Below are 25,437 nucleotides of genomic sequence, written 5' to 3'. Positions count from 1 at the left end.
CCAGATCAGGGCAGGGATGGTCACCACCACCTCCTCCAGGAAGCACACCTCACCTTGACCCTCCTCACTCATGCACTCGTTGCCCTGGGGCTGGAGGGCAATGGAGGCAATGACCTGGGCAATGACCCAGTTATCACACAGGCAGAGGGCAGCAGTTGTTATGAAGTGGGAAGGGGGATAGTGGGCTCCAGGGCAAGGAGCAGATGGCCAAAAACTCATCCCAAGTAGGCGGTGGAAGTGGGATCACACATGAGCCGAGGCTCTGAGCCTTTGAGCATGCTCCATTACCCCATTGGACTTCACTTACAAATTCAAAGATATAATTATTAAGAATTTCAAGACTCCAACCAACAAGAGAGCCCTCTAAGTGTGGAGCCCTGTATGACTGCCCTGGTTATGTGTCCATGAAGCTGGTTCTGTGGGACAGAATATGTAAAGACATGGCATATAGTGAAACTGCAAGATGGTCCATTGTAAGAAAAGAGTAAGAGTAAGTTCTGAGGTGAGAAGGCGTAGGAGGGGAGGCTAGAAAGACAGACAAGAACATAATACTTAACAGTCAAAAGTAGAGCCATAAAACTTTGATTTAAGTTAAAGGATATAGTAATATATAATCAATACGAAAAATTTGAAATATAGGACTGTATTAGTTTCCTAGGGCTGCTGTAACAAATTATCATAAATTGGGTGGCCTAAAGCCACAGAAGTTTCTTCTTTCATAGTTCAGGAAACCAGAAGTCCAAAAGTCAAGATCTTGGCAGGTTGATACCTTCTGGAGTCTATGAGGGGGAAAGCTATGCCTCTCCTAGATTTTCCTGGTTTCCTGGTTGCCAGCAATCCCAGGCATTCTTTGGCCTGTAGATGCATCAATCCAGTCTTCACCTCCCTCTTCACATTACCTTCTACTCTTTATCTTTGTCTTTTCCTCTTCTTATAAGGATACCAAGCATTGGATTTAGGACCCACCCTAAATCCAGGATTATTTCATCTTGAGATCCTTTACTAATTATTCTTTTTACAAATAAGGTCACATTCTGGGGTTCTGACTGGACATGGATTGGAGGAATTGTGGGGGGAGGGGACATAATTCAACTCACTACAGGGACAGTAAAAAGAAGAAGAATAAAATCATCCATGCTTCTGCCACCTAGAGCTAATATTGATGAATACCTTGTTATATTGGTGGGCAGTGGTAAGCACTAAGGGCTGGAGTGAAAGATGGGAGGCTGCATTGAGAGGAGTTTGGGAGCCATGCAAAATGATTAGCAGTTAAATTTTAGAAAGATAATAACTTTAGAAAGGTAAGACTTCCTTCTGGACTTCAGCCCAGCTAGTCCCACCTAGCTTCAAATGTCTTTTACACTTAGAATTCAAGTCTCATTCCAACATATCTCTGGAACCATTGGTTATCATAAACAAACCTCCTTATTTTATTTATTTATTAAAAAAAATTTTAAACGTCTTTATTGGAGCATAGTTGCTTTACAATGGTGTGTTAGTTTCTGCTGTATAACAAAGTGAATCAACTATACATATATCTCTATATCTCCTCCCTCTTGCGTCTCCCTCCCACCTTCCCTATCCCACCCCTCTAGGTGGTCACAAAGCACTGAGCTGATCTCCCTGTGCTATGCAGCTGCTTCCCACTAGCTATCTATTTTACATTTGGTAGTGTATATATGTCCATGCCACTCTCTCACTTCGTTCCAGCTTACTCTTCCCCCTCCCCGGGTCCTCAAGTCCATTCTCTACCTCTGCATCTTTATTCCTGTCCTGCCCCTAGGTTCTTCAGAACCATTTTTTTTCTTTAGATTCCAGGTATATGTGTTAGTATTTGTTTATCTCTTTCTGACTTACTTCACTCTGTATGACAGACTCTAGGTCCATCCACCTCACTACAAATAACTCAATTTCATTTCTTTTTATGGCTGAGTAATATTCCATTGTATATATGTGCCACATCTTCTTTATCCATTCATCTGTTGATGGACACTTAAGTTGCTTCCATGTCCTGGCTATTGTAAATAGAGCTGCAATGAACATTTTGGTACATGACTCTTTTTGATTTATGGTTTTCTCAGGGTATATGCCCAGTAGTGGGATTGCTGGGTCATATGGTAGGTCTATTTTCAGTTCTTTAAGGAACCTCCATACTGTTCTACAGAGTGGCTGTATCAATTTACATTCCCACCAGCTGTGCAAAAGAGGGTTCCCTTTTCTCCACACCCTCAACAGCATTGTTTGTAGATTTTTTGATGATGGCCATTCTAACTGGTGTGAGGTGATACCTCATTGCAGTTTTGATTTGCATTTCTCTAATGATTAGTGATGTTGAGCATCCTTTCATGTGTTTGTTGGCAGCCTGTATATCTTCTTTGGAGAAATGTCTATTTAGGTCTTCTGCCCATTTTTGGATTGGGTTGTTTGTTCTTTTGTTACTGAGCTGCATGAGCTGCTTGTAAATTTTGGAGATTAATCCTTTGTCAGTTGCTTCATTTGCAAATATTTTCTCCCATTCTGAGGGTTGTCTTTTGGTCTTGTTTATGGTTTCCTTTGCTGTGCAAAAGGTTTTAAGTTTTGTAAGGTCCCATTTGTTTATTTATTTATTTTTATTTCCATTTCTCTAGGAGGTGGGTCAAAAAGGATCTTGCTGTGATTTATGTCATAGAGTGTTCTGCCTATGTTTTCCTCTAAGAGTTTGATGGTGTCTGGTCTCACATTTCGGTTTTTAATCCATTTTGAGTTTATTTTTGTATACAGCGTTAGGAAGTGTTCTAATTTCATTCTTTTACATGTAGCTGTCCAGTTTTCCCACACCACATATTGAAGAGGCTGTCTTTTCTCAATTGCGTATTCTTGCCTCCTTTATACAAAATAAGGTGACCATAGGTGCGTGGGTTTATCTCTGGTCTTTCTATCATGTTCAATTGATGTGTATTTTTGTTTTTGTGCCAGTACCATACTGGCTTGATTACTGTAGCTTTGTGGTATATTCTGAAGTCCAGGAGCCTGATTCCTCCAGCTCCATTATTCTTTCTCAAGATTGCTTTGGCTATTCGGGGTCTTTTGTGTTTCCATACAAACTGTGAAATTTTTTGTTCTATTTCTGTGAAAAATGTCAGTGGTAGTTTGATAGGGATTGCATTGAATCTGTAGATTGCTTTGGCTAGTATAGTCATTTTCACAATGTTGATTCTTCCAATAGAAGAACATGGTATATCTCTCCATCTGTTTGTATCATGTTTAATTTCTTTCATCAGTGTCTTATAGTTTTCTGCATACAGGTGTTTGGTCTCCTTAGGTAGGTTTATTCCTAGGTATTTCATTCTTTTTGTTGCAATGGTAAATGGGAGTGTTTCCTGAATTTCTCTTTCGGATTTTTCATCATAAGTGGAGAGGAATGCAAGAGATTTATGTGTATTAATTTTGTATCCTGCTACTTTACCAAATTCATTGATTAGTTCTAGTAGTTTTCTGGTAGCATCTTTAGGATTCTCTATGTATAGTATCATGTCATCTGCAAACAGTGACAGCTTTACTTCTTTTCTGGTTTGGATTCCTTTTATTTCCTTTTCTTCTCTGATTGTTGTGGCTAAAACTTCCAAAACTATGTTGAATAAGAGTGGTGAGAGTGGGCAAACTTGTCTTGTTCCTGATTGTAGTGGAAATGCTTTCAGTTTTTCACCATTGAGGATGATGTTGGCTGTGGGCTTGTCATATATGGCCTTTATTATGTTGAGGTAAGTTCCCTCTATGCCTTCCTTCTGGAGGATTTTTATCATAAATGAGTGTTGAATTTTGTCAAAAGCTTTTTCTGCATCTATTGAGATGATAATATGGTTTCTCTTCTTCTATTTGTTAATATGGTTTATCACATTGATAGATTTGTGAAGAATCCTTGCAATCCTGGGATAAACCCCACTTGATCATGGTGTATGATCCTTTTAATGTGCTGTTGGATTTTATTTGCTAGGGTATTGTTGAGGATTTTTGCATCTATGTTCATCAGTGAAATTGGCTTGTAGTTTTCTTTATTTGTGACATCTTTGTGTGGTTTTGGTATCAGGGTGATCGTGGCCTCGTAGAATGAGTTTGGGAGTATTCTTCCTCTGCTATACTTTGGAAGAGTTTGAGAAGGATAGGTGTTAGCTCTTCTCTAAATATTTGTTGGAATTCTCCTTGAAGCCATCTGGTCCTGGGATCTTGTTTGTTGGAAGATTTTTAATCACAGTCTCAATTTCAGTGCTTGTGATTGATATGTTTATATTTTCTATTTCTTCCTGGTTCAGTCTCAGAAGTTGTGCCTTTCTAAGAATTTTCCCATTTCTTCCAGGTTATCCATTTTATTGGCATAGAGTTGCTTGTAGTAATCTCTCATGATCCTTTGTATTTCTGCAGTGTCAGTTTTTATTTCTCCTTTTTCATTTCTAGTTCTATTGGTCTGAGTCTTCTCTCTTTTTTTCTTGATGAGTCTGGCTAATGGTTTACCAATTTTGTTTATCTTCTCAAAGAACCAGCTTTCAGTTGTGTCGATCTTTGCTATTGTTTTCTTCATTTTTTTTCATTTATTTCTGATCTGATCTTTATGATTTCTTTCCTTTTGCTCTTTCCTTTTTCTTTTCCTTTGGGTTTTGTTTTGTTCATTCTCTAATTGCTTTAGTTGTAAGGGTAGGTTGTTTATTTGAGATGTTTCTTGTTTCTTGAGGTAGGATTGTATTGTTATAAACTTCCCTCTTAGAACTTCTTTTGCTGCATCCCATAGATTTTGGGTCGTCGTGTTTTCATTGTCATTTGTTTTTAAGTGTTTTTTGATTTATTCAGTGATCTCTTGGTTACTTAGTAGTGTATTTTTTAGCCTCCATGTGTTTGTATTTTTTACAGATTTTTTCCTGTAATTGATATCTAGTGTCATAGTGTTGTGGTCAGAAAAGATACTTGATATGATTTCAATTTTCTTAAATTTACCAAGGCTTGATTTGTGACCCAAGATATGATCTATCCTGGAGAATGTTCCATGAGCACTTGAGAAGAAAGTGTATTCTTTTGTTTTTGGATGGAATGTCCTATAAATATCAATTAAGTCCATCTTGTCTAATGTATCATTTAAAGCTTGTGTTTCCTTATTTATTTTTATTTTGGATGATCTGTCCGCTGGTGAAAGTGAGGTCTTAAAATGTCCCTTACTATGATTGTGTTACTGTTTATTTCCCCTTTTATGGCTGTTAGTATTTGCCTTATGTATTGAGGTGCTCCTATGTTGGGTGCATATATATTTACAATTGTTATATCTTCTTCTTTGGTTGATCCCTTGATAATTATGTAGTGTCCTTCTTTGTCTCTTTGATAGTCTTTATTTTAAAGTCTATTTTGTCTTATATGAGAATTGCTACTCCAGCTTTCTTTTGATTTCCATTTGCATGGAATATCTTTTTCCATCCCTTCACTTTCAGCCTGTATGTGTCCCTAGTTCTGAAGTCGGTCTCTTGTAGAAAGCATATATATGGGTCTTGTTTTTGTATGCATTCAGCCAGTCTATGTGTTTTGATTGGAGAATTTAATTCATTTATACTTATGGTAGTTATCAATATGTATGTTCCTATTACCATTTTCTTAATTGTTTTGAGTTTGTTTTTGTAGGTCCTTTTCTTCTCTTGTGTTTCTCACTTAGCGAAGTTCTTTTAGCATTTGTTGTAGAGCTGGTTTGGTGGTGTTGAATTTTCTTAGCTTTTGCTTGTCTGTAAAGGTTTTATTTCTCTGTCAAATCTGAATGAGATCCTTGCCCAGTAGAGTAATCTTGGTTGTAGCTTTTTCTGTTTCATCACTTTAAATATATTGTGCCACTCGCTTCTGGCTTGTAGAGTTTCTGCTGTGAATCAGCTGTTAACCTTATGGGGATTTGCTTGTGTGTTATTTGTTGTTTTTCCCTTGCTGCTTTTAATATTTTTTCTTTGTATTTAATGTTTCATAGTTTGATTAGTATGTGTCTTTGCATGTTTCTCCTTGGATTTACCCTGTAAGGGACTCTCTGCACTTCCTGGACTTGATTGACTCTTTCCTTTTCCATATTAGGGAAGTGTTCAACTATAATCTCTTCAAATATTTTCTCAGTCCCTTTCTTTTTCTCTTCTTCTTCTGGGACCCCTATAATTCAAATGTTGGTGCATTTAATGTTGTCCCAGAGGTCTCTGAGACTGTCCTCCACTCTTTTCATTCTTTTTTCTTTATTCTGCTCTGCAGTAGTTATTTCCACTATTTTACCTTCCAGGTCACTTATCCATTCTTCTGCCTCAGTTATTCTGCTATTGATTCCTTCAAGAGAATCTTTTATTTCATTCATTGTGTTGTTCATCTTTGTTTGTTTGCCCTTTAGTTCTTCTAGTTCCTTTTTAAACGTTTCTTGTATTTTCTCCATTCTATTTCCAAGATTTTGGATCATCTTTACTATCATTACTCTGAATTCTTTTTCAGGTAGACTGCCTATTTCCTCTTCATTTTTTTGGTCTGGTGGGTTTTTACCTTGCTCCTTCATCTGCTATGTGTCTCTCTGTCTTCTCCTTTTGCTTAACTTACTGTGTTTGGCGTCTCCTTTTCACAGGATGCAGGTTTGTAGTTCCCGTTGTTTTTGGTGTCTGCTCCCAGTGGCTAAAGTTGGTTCAGTGGGTTGTATAGGCTCCTGATGGAGGGAACTTGTGCCTTTGTTCTGGTGGATGAGGCTGGATCTTGTCTTTCTGGTGAACAGGACCGTGTCTGGTGGTGTGTTTTGGGGTGTCTGTTGCCTTATATAATTTTAGGCAGCCTCTTTTCTAATGATTGCAGTTGTGTTCCTGTCTTGCTAGTTGTTTGGCATGGGGTGTTGAGCACTGTAGGTTGCTGATCGTTGAGTGGTGCTGGGTATTAGTGTTGAGATGGAGAACTCTGAGATAGCTTTCACCATTTGATATTACATGGAGCTGGGAGTTCTTTGGTGAGCCAATGTCCTGAACTTGGGTCCCCCACCTCAGAGGCACAGGCCTGACACCCAGCCGGAGCACCAAGACCCTGTCAGCCACACGGCTTTTGAGAAGTCTGCGGTCTTCTGCCAGCATTAAGTAGGTGTTCTGTAGGAGTTGTTTGACATGTAGATGTATTTCTGATGTATTTATCGGGAGGAAGGTGATCTCCACATCTTATTCCTTGGCCATCTTTAAGGTCTCCCCAGAAACCTCCTTGTAGCCTGAATCTCTTTAAAATAAAAGAAAATGAACAAACAAAACCTTCCCCTGCCTTTTGGAAATCTGGTTCTCTCTGGGAAGCACTGGGCTGTTCATTCACCAGCTACCATGTAGGGAGTGGGGGCAGGTTGTCAGAATTCTTCTAGCATTTTGTTGCTCTTCCTGAAACATTTTCCTTCACCTTCCTCTAAAACCCTTTCTCCTTTGGGACAGTACCCGCCTGTCTTACCAGTGTGTTTTGTGGATTTTCTTCCTAGTCCTTGAGGTTCTAGGATCCTAGATTATTGTGTTTTTGCCCAGCTCACGTTCTGTGCCATCTTGGGCAATTTTAACCATGAGGTCAATCCACCTATATCTGGATTAAAAATTTCCTGATCTCATGATTTATTTAATAGATCTATATTAAAGTTTTGTATCCTATAAGCAGAGAATATATAGTATTTTCCAGCATTCCTGGGATATTTAGCAGGAAGCAAAGGTTATCACTGCTCTCAAAAGTCTTTCCTAACACATCACTCCTCTGCTGTCTCCTTTGTTCTTCAGAAACCAATCTTTTGAGAACCATGTCACTTTGTTCCATCACCGACATTGATGGTTCATGGGCATGTGACCTAGGTAGCTACATCAGGACTCCATGCTCAGAAGGGCCCCACACTTGGCTTAATGATCCACTGTTGCCATCTTGAAATTCTTAATAATTTTATCTTTGAACTTGTGTTTAGTAAGTGAAGTCCAATGAGACAATGGAGCATGAACATGAACAGAGGAGATACTTACAACATGTGTCTGCTAGTCCTTGCTGCCCATCCATATGGCATTCATGATGCCCCATGGGCACAGAATTCTATTTTATAGCCCCAGAAGCCACGTTTTCCATTTCAACTAGGACTTGCTTCACATGCAGAAAAGAAGGCATTTTAAGAAACAGAAACAATTGAGGAACACTATCATATCCTTTCTTACTGCATCAGCCAACCACTTATTCTGAAAATGATGATGTAGAAAGCAAAGTTCCTTCTCCTTTCAGTCCTTCCTTACTCATCAGTAAGCCTAAGGTAGGTAGAATTGTATACATTAAGAAGGGAAGTTAAAACAGGTGAGTTGGTTCTGTTCTGATAAAAATGAAATACTCATTTTGTAGCATGTACCAACTAAAAAATACAGATTCTGTAATTTTAGTGATTCTGCATGTGAGTTATATGATTAAAATGCTCTTGCATTTTCATTTAAAACTGGCATTCCACATAAAGATGAACAGTATACCTTATATTAATAATTTAAAATTTTAATTTTTTCTGTACTCAGAACGACATTAAATAGCAAATGTAAAACAACACGGGGACTTCCCTGGTGGTGCAGTGGTTAAGAATCTGCCTGTCAATGCAGGGGACATGGGTTTGAGCCCTGGTCCGGGAAGATCCCACATGCTGCGGCACAACTAAGTCCATGTGCCACAACTACTGAGCCTGCACTCTAGAGCCCGTGAGCCACAACTACTGAGCCCACATGCCACAACTACTGAAGCCCACGTGCCTAGAGCCCGTGCTCCGCAACAAGAGAAGCCACCAAAATGAGAAGCCCGTGCACCGCAAGGAAGAGTAGCCCCTGCTAGCCACAACTAGAGAAAGCCTGTGCACAACAATGAAGACTCAACACAGCCATAAATAAATAAATAAAATAAAATAAAATAAATAATAATTTTTTAAAAAAAAAACATCATGGCAGGGCTTCCCTGGTGGCGCAGTGGTTAAGAATCTGCCCACCATGCAGGGGACACGGGTTCTAGCCCTGGTACGGGAAGATCCCATGTGCTGCAGAGCAACTAAGCCCGTGTGCCACAACTACTGAAGCCCGGATGCCTAGAGCTTGTGATCCGCAACAAGAGAAGCCACCACATTGAGAAGACTGTGAACCACAACAAAGAGTAGCCCCCTCTCACTGCAACCTGAGAAAGCCCACACGCAGCAAGGATGACCCAATGTAGCCAAAAATAAATTAATTAAATAAATAAATTTAAAAATCCCAACACCATGGCAAGTCAAGAGAGAGAACATGGAAGAAAAAAAAACTTTATAGATTTAGGATCATGGCCCATATGCTTCCTCTCCACCTGGCATCATGCTCTGCAATTTCAACACTCATTTGGTTGATCCACAGTCCAGAGATATATGTTTTGGAAAAAGACAGTGTGTTTTATTAAGATACAAAGTTGTACATACATGAAATACTTAGAAAAATTCACCCTATTTTATACAAGGATGTTTATTTCAATACTTCTTATAATAGTAAAATTTTGAAATGATGTTTATGGAATATAAGGTGTATGGAATATAACATAAACTCTTCCCTGAGCCTCCAGCCTGCTGGTCTGTCCTGCAGATTTCAAATTTGCCAGTCCCCCCAATCACATAAGCCAATTCCTTAAAATAAATTCCTCTCTTTATCCACACACATCCTATAGGTTCCGTTTCTCTGTAGAACCCTTACTACTAGAAGGTTCTACACTCTTCTTCACTTCTCCATTTCTATGACCACATCTGGATGGTGTCATGTTCAGAACCAGCACCATCTCAGAAATCTTATACCCATTTAGCACTTCAGATGGCACTCTTCTCTGACTCTTAGACCTGTGTCTACACACTTGTTTCTTCAGTCTCATTGAGATCTCTGGTCCTGCCATCCTTCTACTTTCTCACCATCCATTGACCCTCTTCTGGTTGACTCCTTCGTCTTTCCCACCCAGCTTAAGCTTCCACAACCCATTATTTCAGTCACTCTTATGCCCAAACTTTCAATTCCCTTACCTTTGTCCTTTTGCTCCAACTGCCCTGCCAATTGCCAACTTTGGATCATCCTAGCTAACTGCTACCTTCACTTCTATAACCACAATTGATGTATTAGTGTTCTCCAGAGAGGCAGAATTCCTTCTTCTTCCTCTGGGGTATGTCAGTATTTTTCTCTTAAGGACTTCAATTAATCGGATGACTATGGAGAGTGATCTGTTTTACTCAAAGTCTACTGATTTAAATGTAATTACATTTAAAAGATAGTTTGACCAAACATCAGAGCACCAGAGCCTAATCAAGTTGACACATAAAGCTAACTATCACAGCTAAGTAGCTGCAAAAACTCATATTTTCATTTAACAAATATTTGTTGAACACATAGAATATGCTGTGTGATGAAAATACAAAGATGGATAAAAGACACAAGGAATTTATCATCTCTTAGCATGAGGCAGACACAGAAGCAGACATTTGTGATACAAGGTGATAAGTGCTATGATGAAAAAGGTATTAGAGGTAATATCTGTTAGTAGGATACAAAATTTGATGTGGTTCTATTAAATCAATGATAAGATCAAGAAACTTTGAATTCAGACATAGAATGAATCAACCTCATAGTTGAAGTTATCATATAGGATGACACAGAACTTGGGCTAGATAAAAAGGTGGTGACTGAACAGCATCTTGGAGAATAAGTAGGGATTGGGTAGGTAATGAAAGTAGAAGAGGACAGGGCATTTCAAGTTGGAAAGTAAGGCGATAAGGGAGCACATAGCTTGAGTCAAGAATCAGAGATAATATGGTGCATCAGGAATTTGTGTTACTCGAGTGGAAAAGTGCGGAAAGCAGAAGGAAAGATTCCTGAGTTCCATGAAACAACATCTGTTTACTGGGAATCTGCTATTGCCAGATACAAGTTTGTGTATGAGGGTTGGGGGAGAGAGGATGCAGTGTGGGGTATGTTGAGATGTTTCTACCTCCATGGAGTTAAAGCATAGGTTGGGTACACACACACACACACACACACACACACACACACACACACCACTATGTGTTCTCCATGGGCTGGAGTGATCAGAGGTGGCTTTGGCCACTGTAGTTATACATATCTTATATTTGGGGCGGTGGAGGAGGGGCACTCCTAGGTGGAAGGGAAGGACAGCAGAGAGAAAAGGTGCAGCCATAATGTAAACAAAGGTTCAAAGGAGGCTCATAAGACCCCATTTTCCACTGAGAAGAGACCAAGCTTGCCAGAGGGGAGAGTTTGTGCCAGGGAGGAGAGTAGGACAGGGAGAGTGATGATTACAAACTTAAGTAGTTTGGACTTGACACCATGTGCAGTGAGGCTTGATCAAAGCAGCAGTGTGGTAAAAAAACAAAACAAAACAAAACAAAAAGAAAACCCCAAAACCCAAACAACTTTAGGTGATATGGATGTAGACAAAATTACTAAAGTGTAGGGCTTCTGAGGATGGAGGGAGGGTTAGGAGACATGGCAATATTATGAAGGGTTTTGAATGATAAGCTAAAGGCTTGAAGTTTATCTTTCAGGCTAACATTTTTCAAAAAGTTTTAAAGCAATGGAACTCTTTTTTTTTTTCCTCAAAATAATCTTAACAGAATTCCAATATATCAAACAGATACAAACAGCTGTCTATCAGGTTTTCCTGGTTTGAAAGCCCCTGATGAAGGTGATGTGGATCAGAGGAAGTTGTAAACTCTGATGGCCATGTAGGATCTGGGTTGGAAGGGGAGAGGGTGAAAGCTGAGAGGAAGGTTAGAAAGAGACGAGAGTCTGGATTTTGGAGGAGGCAGCAGAGATGAAAGAAGCAGGTGGATTTGAAGGATTTTAGAGGGAAAAGCAGTGGGAGTGGTGAGGAAGCAGAGTCCAGCTTTAGTCAGGAGGGAGGAAGGAGAGCTCTTGGTATGGTGGAGGGGTGAGGTTCTTGGCTGCCATCAGTGAGGAGAACTTAAAAACATCTGGTCCAGTTGTGTGGCCACTGTTACAGATGATCATTATTTCTTGTCCCCAAAACTTCGTTCAGTGCTGAGACTTTTTGGAAGAACTTCTGAAAGAAGATTTCGAATTTAGAGTCTCATAAAAAGTGCAGTACTATGTATTTGTTCATGCAGTGTGACAGTCTGAAGAAATAAAAGAACTCCTCCATTTGGGTGTCAAGGAAGTTTTATTTGAAAGATCCAACATGGTTCTTGATATCGTTAACACTGCTGTTAAGTCCTGTGCTAAAATTACCTTCACAGGTGCCAAACAGTCAAGAATTGTGAAGGGTTTGAGATTTTATCTGACTTGAAAGCTACAAGACTGCCTCATGGATGCTGGCAGAAGACATAAGATTCCTGGGCCAGAGACAAAGGACAGGTTATTACTCACAGCAATAGTAGTAGCTAGAGTAACATCATTTTTGCATTGTTTCATCAAACCCCAATTTCTACAGGGTGATATGAAAGAACCAAGTAATGCCTGCACATGTAGTGGGTTACATTTTAAGAGAGGAACCCCAATTTTAGGGAACTCAGATCTTTTATACTGGAGAGTAAGCCTACCTGAACTTTGTCCTGAAGGGAGACACTATCATTTTTATTTTTAAAATTAAAAAAAAATTTATAGAAATATAGTTGATTTATAATGTTGTGTTAGTTTCAGGTGCATAGCAAAGTGATTCAGTTATTTTTTTCAGATTATTCCATTATATGTTATTGCAAGATATTGAATATAATCCCTATGCTATACAGTAAATCCTTGTTGCTTATCTATTTTATGTATAGTAGTTTTGTATCTGTTAATCCTGTATTCCTAATTTGTCCCTCCCTCCCTCTCCCCTTTGGTAACCATAAGTTGTTTTCTGTGTCTGTGAGCCTGTTTCTGTTTTGTATATAGATTCATTTGTATATTTTTAGATCCTACATATAAGTGATATCATTTGTCTTTCTCTGTCTGGTTTACTTCACTAAGTGGTACTTCACTAAGTACTTCACTTACTTCTCTAGGTCCATCCATGTTGCCACAAATGTCAATACTTCATTCTTTTTTAAGACTGGGTAATATTCCATTATATATATATATATATGTATATATTTGTGTATATATATATATATATATACACGTATATATTTGTGTATATATATATGTGTGTGTGTATATATATATATATGTACACACACATGTATATATATATGTGTGTGTGTGTGTGTGTGTGTGTGTGTGTGTATTATACCACATCTTAAGCCAATTTTCTGTTGATGGTCACTTGGGCTGTTTCCATGTCTTGGCTATTGTAAATAGTGCTTCCATGAATATTGGGGTGCATGAATCTTTTCAAATTAGAGTTTTCCTTTTTTTCCAGATGTATACCCAGTAGTGGGATTGCTGGATCAAATGGTAGCTCTAATTCTAGTTTTTTTAAAGGAACCTCCATACTGTTTTTCATAGTGGCTGCACCAATTTACATTCCCACCAACAGTGTACGAGGGTTCCCTTTAGGGAGACACTATTTTTATCATACTGGACAGTAAACAAATTTGTCTCATACTTTGGAGGAAGACACCATCTCTGTCTTCAAGGTGGTTTGCTGTATATATATTCCTGAAAACATAGTCTGGAATAAAGGCAGGCAGAGCTCTGATCCCAAGATATGCAGAAATGCCAGAGAACTCTGGAGAATTGTCCCTTAATGTGACAAGGCTCTAATAATGATGAGCTAATTGGGTGATTAATTTCCTTCACTTCCTATCTCTTTCTCCCATTGGACCTATAATACACAGGTGAATTTTCCAGTTGACCTAAAAGGTCAAATCTTCTATTACACTGGCATTCTTTAAAACGTCTCAAAGATCTGACCACTATGTATCTGAAGTGCTCTCTTAAAGGGAAGTTTCACTTGTCTATACACAGTTTAATGATCCTTCATTGTTCAGATCTTCAAGCTACTTTGATTCTTTTTACCTCAAATCTCTCAGGTCCCTTTCTAGCTTGAAATTTTGTAAAACTTGATCAATGTTATTTATTTGGACCCAAATCCTGAGCTTATAATTAAGAGGTGTATAAGGAATGTTCAAAAACTCTCCTAAAGAATTTTCTCAAGTTTGAGAGAAATAAAATGCATATAGATCTTTGCAGATAAGAGTTGTAAAATAGAGCAGTAATACACCCTGGTGAAAGATTTTATGAGGTAGTTGAAGAGAGTAAGCTTCCACACCTGGGAAGTCCTCCTAAGCCACCAGTCTACTTACTTTATAATATCACTGGAATGGAGATTCACCTTCTGACACCTTCAGATGAGGATGAGTTATAGCAACAGCCCTAAAGATGGGACTAGGAACTGTAGTTCCTTCAGGTCAACTAAAGGTCACCCTCTAAAGGAGGGTGTATCCTCAGCCTCTTCTGAGGCTAGAGGGCTGAAGTGGAAGCTGCATCTGTTGCAGTGACCCAGGCCTGTACATTGAATGAAACTAACCTTGTTTCCAGGATAATGACTGACAGAATCAGGGATTGTTATCCATACCAAAGGCAACTAGGTATAGACTGAACATCATGCAGCTCAACCCATTGTGAGGTGGCTTGAAGAAAAACTTAGCTCAGGGCTTCCCTGGTGGCACAGTGGTTGAGAGTCCGCCTGCCGATGCAGGGGACACGGGTTCGTGCCCCGGTCCGGGAAGATCCCACATGCCACGGAGCGGCTGGGCCCGTGAGCCATGGCCGCTGAGCCTGCGCGTCCGGAGCCTGTGCTCCGCAACGGGAGAGGTCACAACAGTGAGAGGCCCGCGTACCGCCAAAAAAAAAAAAAAAAAATTAGCTCAGTAAAAGGGACCTATATTGAATGGGCCAAACAAGTCCAACCAAATACTCCTTATTGAGGAATATAAATGTTAGATCCAAAAAATAAATTAATTAATTCAAAAAAATAAATGTTAGATCCACAGAGACACATTGGCAGACCCCTGGTAAGCAAAGCTGCAGTGTTTGAGTTCTCCTTGAGGCCTGCTGGTCATCTAACTTCTGGATCCATTGAAACCCATACAAACTGATTCTCTTGTATCCTCACCTCTGTTTCTAACCCATCATTGAAATCTTATAGAGTAATATTATTATGTCCTAACCAATCAAAAAACCTTTTAATCAAAGTGTGAATAGACCCAGAATCAGAGGTAAAGAAGTAGAGAATAAGTCAAGGATTCTCACATGAGAGAGAAAGCTGAGACTCTAGGACATCATAAACACTGAGTTGGTCAAACATCGCTGGTAAGAAAAGAAATTAGTTTCACCTGTCCATACTGCTAAATACAAAGGTAGAGACTTGCTCCTAGGTGCTTCAGAAAAAGTTTATATGGCATGGTTGATAATGAATGGGAGACAAAAATTTCAAACACGTTAGAAACTAAAGCTTCTTTGTCCACACTCCATCACTAGGGGATCTCATCCTTTCCCATGACTTTAAATACAGTCTTATGCAGACAACTCTCATGTTTTATCTCCAGCCAGATCTCTGATATGAAAAAAGTCATAGAACCAGCTGTCTACTTGTCATCTCCACTTAGATTAACACAAGCATTTCAACTTAGCATGTCCAAGATGGTACCCTGGATCTACCTGCTGTGTCCATTCTTCCCCATATTCCCCTCAAAAAATGGTACTATCCATTTGCTTAAGCCAGAAACCTGGAGTCATTCTTCACTTCTCCCATCCAATCTACCAGCAAGTGCTGTCGGTTCTACCTCCAAACATGTCTTGACTCTGCGCTATTCTTCCTCTCTGCAGCCATCACCCTTTGCTGCATCCTTCATCTTTTGTCAGCTGACTCAAGTAGGTAACTCTTACTGGTTACCTACTCTCTTCCAATCCATGATCCAGACAGTAGTCAGAGTGGCTTTAAAATATTTATACATTGAATCGTGTCACTCACTGTTTAGTACCCTTTAGAACATAAAGTTCCTCTCATAGCCCTCTAGATTTGCCATGAATCTGAGCCTCATCTCACACTCCTTACTTCATGCTGCCCCTACTCTGTACTTCCCGCAGTGACTTGTCCTTGCCAAACTGTTTCCTATTCTGTTGCCTTTGAGCACATTGCTCCCTCTCCTGGAAGGCATTTTGGCCCCACTCTGCCTGGCTGGCATCTGGGATACCTGCACATCATGCAGTGTCCACTGAGGCTATGTATCAAGGCAGCCCTCTTTCCTGATCACACAATTCAAAATGGGCTGCCGGCTTCTCACTCTCAGTGCACCACACTCTGCCCTCATAGCATGTATCATAATTTGTATTATATATTTATTTGGATTTTTACTTTTTTACTGTCTTGAAAATGCTGTAAGCTCCATGAAGGTAAAAATCATATTTGTTATGTTAACCACTGCCTGTCCGAGTTTAATACAGTGCTTGGTATAACAGGTTCTCAATAAATTCCTGTTGAATGAATGGATGAATGAATGAAAGCCTACAGGGCAAGGGGAACAGGGTCTTACAGGCTGGGTAAAGATGAATGAAGCAGCAGCATGGCACCAATACTGAGAGAACTTGAAGCATGAGGGCGTGGCATGCTGGGTGCTTCTCTGAGAGTCCCATCTGTCAAAGCTCATAGAACTGTGTGCTCTAAGTGGGAATAAATATTAACACACCGTTATTACCCTGAATGCAAACTCAGCCTGCACAGTACTAGGCCTTATCTCTTGGATGTTCACCAGACACAAAATGGAGACAGATGGGTATTCTCTGCCTCAGCCAGGCTGAACCTCTGCCTTTCTCCCTCCTCTTACACCCTCATTCCATACCCTGATATTCTTTGCCCCTTCAAGCTGCTGTGTTCTGCCTCTGCTACTTATTTATCTTTTTGGTGCTCCATTCTCCATGCCCAGAAGGCTCCATGTCCAGAAGGCTGCCCTCTCTTTTTGGGCCCTGCATTGCAGAGGGGTCTCCAGCATTCTGGCCCTTGCCTTGGGGGTGACTGCTGAATCAACACGGTGCTTGCGTCCTTCCCTCTGGGCTTGCGGACTGCCTTGGCTAGAGAGCCTCCACCTCCTGCCTGCCCCCACCAGCTAGCGCTCACTCTCACCAACAGTAGGTTAGCTTTGTGACCTGACACCCACTCTCTGAGGCTACACTGTAGCTGTCTCTCATGAGGGAGTGAGAGCTATTCCTCATGCTCTTGTGGTTTAAGAAAGCAGGCATTACTTCATCACTAAATGCCTAGAGAAACCAAACCCCAGAATGAAAACAGACCCTCTCTATAGTCTCTTTCTACTTCCTTTTTTGTTTGTTTGTATCTACAGTCAATAGAAATTAGAAGCATAACTTAATGGACACCAGAGTTCTGCTGGAAAAAACTGCCTTAGGTATATTTGTTAATTGTTGTTTAAAATTTCATTATATTTTATAATGATGCACATGCTATAAAATTCAGCAGGTATGAAAAGGTAAACATGAAATGTTGTCTCTCTCCCCTGCCCACACTGCTCCCACTTCCCCTCTGTAACTTTCTTGCATAACCTTCTGGAGATCTTCTATGTACTTACAAACATGCATATATTTTCACTCTCCTTCCCCTCCCCCCACTCTTACATTGTTCTGCAGCCTTCTCTTTCCTTTGAACATGTTCTGCTTCAATAATCCAAAAGCTTTACAACTTTTTATAGATGCATGTAGTGCTCCATTATTTAGGCAAATTTATAATTTGCATTAATAAAATGATGTGTAATTTCACACATGTTCAAGTATATCTGTGAATACATTCCTAGAAGTCAAAAGGTATGTTTATTTTTAATTTGATATATTGTCAAATTGCTGTCTGGAGTAACTTACAAGAGTGTCTATTCCCATACATCTTTGTCAGTGTAGTTTCTAAAATCTTTCAAAGTTGTCAATCTGTGAGCTGAAGAAATGTATCACTATTGTAACTCTAATTTGCATTTTCCCTATTATAAGTGAACTCAAGTATATTTTCATATGTTTAGAGCATTTATATTTTCTTTTCTATGAACTCTTCATATTCTTGCCCATTTTTTCAAATAGGATAATGGTCTTTTTCTTATTGAATTGTAAGTGATTATATTTTAAGGAAGGTTGTTTATGGTAGGTTTGTCTTGAGGAATTAAAATTTTTTTAATGTAGCTAAATTCATCTTTCTTTTGAGGCATCTGGGTTTTTGTGTGATGCTTAGAAAAGCTTTAATTGGAGGTTACTGCAAAAATTTTCCCATGATTTTTTCTAACAATTAATTTTTTAACATATAAATCTTTGTTTCATCTGGAATTTATTTTGTTGTAAGCAGTAAGATAATAATCCAAATTAATTTTTCTTTACTGATCATCACCCTGATGCTCCAACACTATTTATTAGTTAATCCATCTTTTCTTCTCTGACTTGAAAAACCACTTTTAGCATATACTAAACCCCTATATGTCTCTGGGTCTGTTTCTGGGTCTGTCTCTGGTCTGTCTAATCATGATTTAAACTCTTTAACTTCTATCATTATGTCAAAGGGGTTACAACAGTATTTTAGGTTAGTGTTAGGGGCGCTGTTGGTATCTAGCAAAGCTAACTGGGCCATATGGAGACTGAATTCTTAATCCTGGCCTAAATCACTCATCATCCAGTCCTTTGCCAACTACAACAAAAGAGGGTCTGACACTTTAGGAGCAATGGGACGGGGATGTCTAGACACCACATCTTGCTCTCAGTTGAGCTCACAACCACCCTATGATGTAGTGTGTTCCTTGAGTTATTTTGGTTGCAAGAAATAGAAACTCTCTTGGGTTGGTTCAAATAATAAGGGCTCATTCTCTTGCTATATAAATAAGGGGGTCATGAATCTCAGCCACCTCATCAGAAGAAGCCCACAACAAGACCTCATAGGAAGGTCTCATGTTTTTTTCTTTGTAAATTGCACATCATTTATATAGTTTAAAAACATAAGCATACACAACTCATCTTACAAGGTTGAATGCATGCATGTTTAATGACCTATAGCAAACATACTAGAGTGCTGGCCTATGATAAGCTCTGGGGAGGAAAAAGGTGCAGCTATCAGGGTTGAAGAGTTAAAAAAATGAAAATGAAAAGAAATAAACTACAAGTAGCAGGACCTATCATGGGCTGATGAGAGTGTGCTATGCATCGAAGAATAGTGAACCATTTACATCTGAGATTCTTTTAAAAATTAAAAGTCAAAATGCAAAACTCCAGGCAGAACTCACAGTTCACTGGACTCCTTGAGGCAGGTCTCTATTTTGGGGGCAGGTTATACAGGGATTGATTAGAACTCAAAGAGGTAGTGGTGAGCTCTTCTCATAGGAAGAAGAGAAAGCACAGGGTAGCCAGGTTTCATGGACACTTAGCTCCTTGTGACTCAAAGTAAGGTCCATGGACCAGAGACATGGCTATTACCTAGGAGCTTGTTAGAAATGCAGAATCTCAGGTCTCACTCCAGACCTGATTAATCAGAGTCTTCCTTTTAACAAGGTCCCCAGGTGATAAGAAAAAATCATTAAAATTTGAGAACCTCTGCTCTAGGACATAGTCTGGGAAGAGGAAGTTTGCTTAGAATCCAGTGCAACTCAACCTACTGAGCCATTTCATCATACCTCCACAGTGGTCATCATAGCTTTGACTGCAGAAGGGAAACAATTCTGAGTGGTGACAAGGTTCAGGATGTAGCCTCAGAGAGAATGACCAGAATACAAAGAGGGTGGAGGTCACTGGATATGGAAAGGTCCAGAAACTATGAGGCTGGGGTGCTTGGTAGTTGTCCATGGGGCTGTTGAAATCTCCCAGAATTCTGCAGGACTTGGAGAAGACAGGAGGACTATGGTCCAGGTGCCCAAGAGGGCAGGATGTCAGTAAAATGAGGAAAGACCTGGGGTGACCCAGCTGGAGGCTGTGAGTCTTAAAGGAGTGGGACTTTTACTCAAGAATAGAGCCAGCATTGGCACTGGGAATTCCGATCTCACCTGCCAACCCTCAGGAAGAGAAGCCTCTAGAGGAGAGCCAGGGTTCAAGTAAGGTCCAGAGGTAAAGGACACATTCTGCGGAGAAGCTAAGGATGCAGGAGAATTTCTCTGGTACAAAACTGGGGCTCCAGAAGACACACTGTAGATATTGGGATGTGAAAAGAGAGGTAGGAAATTAGATGGAGGACAGCAAACTTGGAGCAATACATGGAGAAGATGCAGGAGGAAACAAACAACTGGAGGGGAGTGAACATTTTGGGGATGGTATCAGTCAGGATAAAGTAGTTTATACTTCCTAAAACCAACATTACAGGTTGACATTACATCTGCTCCATGTCATCTTCACTTAGGGATCCAGATTGATAGAGGCTGTCTCTGTGCTTCCATGATATAGCCAAAGCTCAGTTTTTGGTGTGCACTTGCTGAAGTTTTCATTGACCAAAGCAAGTCACATGATCACATCTAAATTTAAAGGAATGGGGTTATGCAATCCTACCATGAACTTAGAGGGAGAACTAGAAACATTTAGTGACTAGAGCTAATGACTACCACCAGTAGTGACTATAACTTATGGGGATATGAACCATGGGGTGAATGAAGTTTTAGGTTTTATAAAACTAAGTTATAGAACAGAATTCTGGGATAGAGTCATGTTGGCATGGAAACCAGCTGCCGTCCACTGGGGGTGGCTGAGTCCTGATGACACCAGAAGTTTGTGCCCATTCTGTAGGCATGAGTTAGTTCTCAAGATATTTCCAGAGGCTTAGTAATCAGAAATCTATACAGACATACACAGTTTCCAGGATGGCATGTCAACCCTGCTCTTTGCTCTAAAAAGTTTGTCTTTGTAATTAATGGTTTTGTTTTTAGGCCAGAGAGATACTGGACAAATAACTGTCTCAGCTAAAAAATAAGAACAAGGATACATTGTTCTGGATGTTTTAGCTGACACTTTAATCTTTTTTTTTTTTTGCGGTATGCGGGCCTCTCACTTTTGCGGCCTCTCCCATTGCGGAGCACAGGCTCCGGACGCGCAGGCTCAGCGGCCATGGCTCACGGGCCCAGCTGCTCTGCGGCATGTGAGATCTTCCCGGACCAGGGCACGAACCCGTGTCCCCTGCATCGGCAGGCGGACTCTCAACCACTGCGCCACCAGGGAAGCCCGATACTTTAATCTTGACTCCCTGAACTTCTATGTCTCTTTGAGACACACACCAGTGTTGCAAGTGGAGCAGCCAACCACATATTTTCTCTGATGGCTAAAATCCTACCGACAGTGATGCCACACTGTCCCCTCTGATAAGGTTTAGAGAAGCAAAGTTTTAATGTTCTTTGATTGACCAATGAGCAAGTGCCCTGTGGTCATTTTGAGTGCCAGCTTTCTAGTTCTGCAAAAATATAAATACTAAATCACGAGTGTTAGCCTCACTGGGTTCTGGGGCTATAGTTCCATGTATTCTGTTTTGATTTCTCCACCAGTTTATAAATTCTGTGTCTGGATTACTCTGCAGGAGGCAGGTGCTGGACCCCAAAACCTTTGAAGAAGTAATATAGGGGACATTGTTGGCTGCCTACCACATCCCTTCTTTTCCTTAAAAAAACCTGATATTGTTTGGGGTCCACCAAATGGCTAGGGGAAGGTAACCCTGTCCTCAGCTCCAGGGATGGCCCCTGGTTGGTCTAAGCCAGGTGTCTCAGTCTTGGTACTCTTGACATTTTGGACTGGATAATTCTCTGTTGTTGGGGCTTTTGTGTGATTATAGAATGTTGGGCAGCATCTTTGCTAGTGACACCTCCAACTCCAGTTGAAACAACCCAAAATGTCTTCAGTTATTTTCAAATGTTTCCTGGGAGGCAAAATCACCCTCCCAGCAGAGAACCACTGGTGTAAACCAACCATGATAAACTTACTCCTCTTTCAAGATTTAGAAGGTTTAGAATGGCTATGTGGCAATTTGACTAATGAGATTAAGGGGAAAGAAGGCTGCTGGGAGTTTCAGGATATGTTTTTTTTTCCCTTATAAGAAAGAAACCCAGGGGGAGGCAGGTCCTTTCTCTTTCTCTGGATCTTGTAGTTTGTGGATGAAATCTGGACACGTTGCAGCTATCTTGCTACCAGCATGAAGATGAAGCCAATTCAGGGAGCAAGACAAGGCCAAGACATTCTCAGAGAAGTGGGGCCAGAGCCCTAATGCACCCAGCCTGGAGCCCAGCCCACCACCAGGAAGCTTTTTATTTGAAACAACAAGTATCTTTATTGTTGGAGTCAGAGTGTTCTGTTCCTTGAATCTGAAAACATCCAAACTGAAGTCATCGGGTGAGAGGGCCCTCACTCATTCCTGCTGGGACAATTGCCTTCTTAATTAAAAGTAATACATTTCCCATCACTGAAGTGACAGGAGGTTAGGAAGTTAACTTGGCTTTTTGGCAAGTTCATAAGAAAACTGAGCTCCTGTTGTCTAGGGGGCAGGAGTGAGGAAGCTACAAAGATAAGGACCAGATGATGCTGGGCCAGAAACAGATACAGAGAAGTGCAAAGGGATCAAGCTGTGCTTATGGGGTGGAGGAGTCAGATTTCAGTGCTGAGACTGACACAGGCTCAGCTGATCCCCCGCAAGCACTGAAGCCAAAACACCAGAGTTGCCACTGTCATGAGGTTTTTGTTTGTTTCTTTTTTGTTTTTTTAAAACCATTGCCTGCACATTGGAATCACCTGGGGAACTTTAAAAACTATTGATGCCTGGTTTCCCCCTACCCTCCTCACAAGATTCTGATGTAATTGGACCAGTGTGTGGGCTGAGCATCGTTTCCTTTTAACTTAAACTTTTCACATTTGGTGGATTCAGGTGTCTAACCCCCAGTCCTTTTCACTCGATGGTGTTGCCTTCACACTAGTAGGTAATTAATTTAATCCCTTTTTTTGGTGAATAAATAATACTTGCACCTGGTGTAAAAGATTACACAATAAAGCCTCTCTCCTATGCCTGTCTACCAATCACCCAGTTCCTCTATCCAGAAGAAAGTTTATGACTATACTACACAGGTACATGTTTATTTTATTTTCAGTTCCTTTTTATACACTAATGATAACTTTGTATGCACACTGTTCTACATCTTGTATTTTTGACTTAACTGTATCTTACTGATCATTCCATATTAATACTTAGCCTCTTTGTTCTTTAATATGTGATGACTAAGTAATTCCATTGTGTGGATGTGCTTTAATTTACCTAACAAGTCCACAAATAATAGGATTTAGGTTGGTCCCGGCCTTATTATGACAAATTATGCCCCAGTGAATAAACTTACACAACATGTGTAGGTATACCTGTAAGAAAAATGGGATCTCAGGATCAATGGGCAGGAGTACTTGTAATTGATGGACAGTGTCAAACTGACCTCATGGAGCCTGTGTTCTCCTGTCAGCAATGTGCTGGAAGAAAGAGTAGCTCTTTCCCTGGTAGGTGGTAGGGTGTGTTATGATTATTTGATTTCTGCCAAGCTGATGGGTGAAAAATGGTACATCAATATGTTTTAAATTTGCATTTTCGCTATTCTGAGTGACGTTAATCATTTTTCATACATCAAATAGCCATTTGTTCCTTTCCTTTGAACTCTCTGTCTCCTTTACTCAAGTTTTTTTTTTTTTTTTTAAAAATAAATCTATCTATTTATTTATTTATTTTTGGCTGCGTTGGGTCTTCGTTGCTGCCCACGGGCTTTCTCTAGTTGTGGAGAGCAGGGGCTACTCTTCATTGTGGTGCGTGGGCTTTTCATTGCGGTGACTTCTCTTGTTGCGGAGCACAGGCTCTAGGCATGCGGGCTTCAGTAGTTGTGGCTCGTGAGCTGTAGAGCGCAGGCTCAGTAGTTGTGGTGCTCGGGCTTAGTTGCTCTGTGGCACGTGGGATCTTCCCGGACCAGGGATTGAACCTGTGTCCCCTGCATTGGCAGGCGGATTTTTAACCACTGTGCCACCAGGGAAGTCCAACTCAAGGGTTTTAAAATTTCTTTTTCTTATATATGGTACACCATTTTTCCAAAGAGCAGCCCAACGGTGAGAACCACTGTCTTGGAGTCTTTCCCGTCTCCACCCCTCACTTTCAATCTTTTATTATGTTCTGTTTGGGCTATCTCATACTTTTCTCACTAATTTCACATCTCTGTCCTTCTGTCATAAGCCTAGTAGTGGCCTTCAGCATCTTTCCCCAGGACTTCAGTCTCACTTCCCACCAGTCTATCCTCCATAGTGTTTCCAGCCTAGGTGCTGTGCTTTTGAGTGCTGATGGGATTCTATTCCCTTTTGGTTGAGCCTTCCCTGCCTACCTGCCCAGCCTCCCTCCTGCCAATCCCCACTGAAATCTGCTCTCTAGGCCAGAGCACTGCATGTCATTCAGAACAAACCAATCTCTCCTATGTCCCCAAGACGGGGCATTTGCTGTTTCTGACATCTGGAGTTTTCTTTAATCACTGAGTTCTTACCGCATAGAAACTTGATATTATGAGTGATGTGCTTAGGTAACTGGTATTCAGGATCCACCATGTACCAGGCTCTGAACTAGTGTCTTTGTATATTCTGTCTCATGATTTCCACTTTGCAGAGAGGTAACTAGGGCTCAGAAAGGCCTGAGACCACACAGTGTTCCTACGTCACCCTCAGCATGCCACCATGCTCTTCTCAGGCAAACTGTTTGGGGGATACATAATCCTGTGGCCATCGGGATGAGGGGATCAGACATGATAGCCCTCATGTTTAGGATGGCACTGCAGGGGGGACTCATGGCAATATTTCCTAGTGGCCTTTTCCTCATTTACTGTGACACTGAATACATCTGTGGAGAGGCACTGGGTTACAGAATGTGTGTGGAGAGGGTGAATCATCCGGCCAGGTCAATTCATTTATAGTTAGTTATCCTGGTGTCATTTAGCCTGCTGACTATTTTCTCCTTCCTATTGAATACAGATACCCTATTTTTAAAGTTCGTTTTTTCGTTTGCTTTGTTTTTTAGATATAAGTGAAATCATATGGTAGAGGTCTGACTTATTTCACTTAGCATAATACCCCCTAGGTCCATCCATGTTGTCACAAATGCAAGATTTCATTCTTTTTAATGGCTGAGTAATATCCCATTATATGTATATACATCTTCTTTATCCATTCATCTATGGATGGGCATTTAGGTTGCTTCCATATCTTGGCTATTGTAAATAATGCTGCAATGAATATAGGGATGCACATATCTTTTCAAATTAATGTTTTTGTTTTCTTTGGAAAAATAACCAGAAGTGGAATTAGTGGATCATATTATAGTTCTATTTCTAATTTTTTGAGGAACCTCCACACTGTTTTTCATAGTGGCTGCACCAATGAACATTCCCATCAACAGTGAGGACGGTTCCCTTTTCTCTACATCCTCACCAACATTTACTTGTTATCTTCTTTTTTTTACATCTTCATTGGAGTATAATTGCTTTACAAT

This window comes from Stenella coeruleoalba (genome assembly GCF_951394435.1).
Source record: "Stenella coeruleoalba genome assembly, chromosome: 13".
Classification (NCBI taxonomy): domain Eukaryota; kingdom Metazoa; phylum Chordata; class Mammalia; order Artiodactyla; family Delphinidae; genus Stenella; species Stenella coeruleoalba.
The sequence above is the reverse complement of the archived record's forward strand: the minus strand, read 5'-3'. Positions refer to the sequence as shown.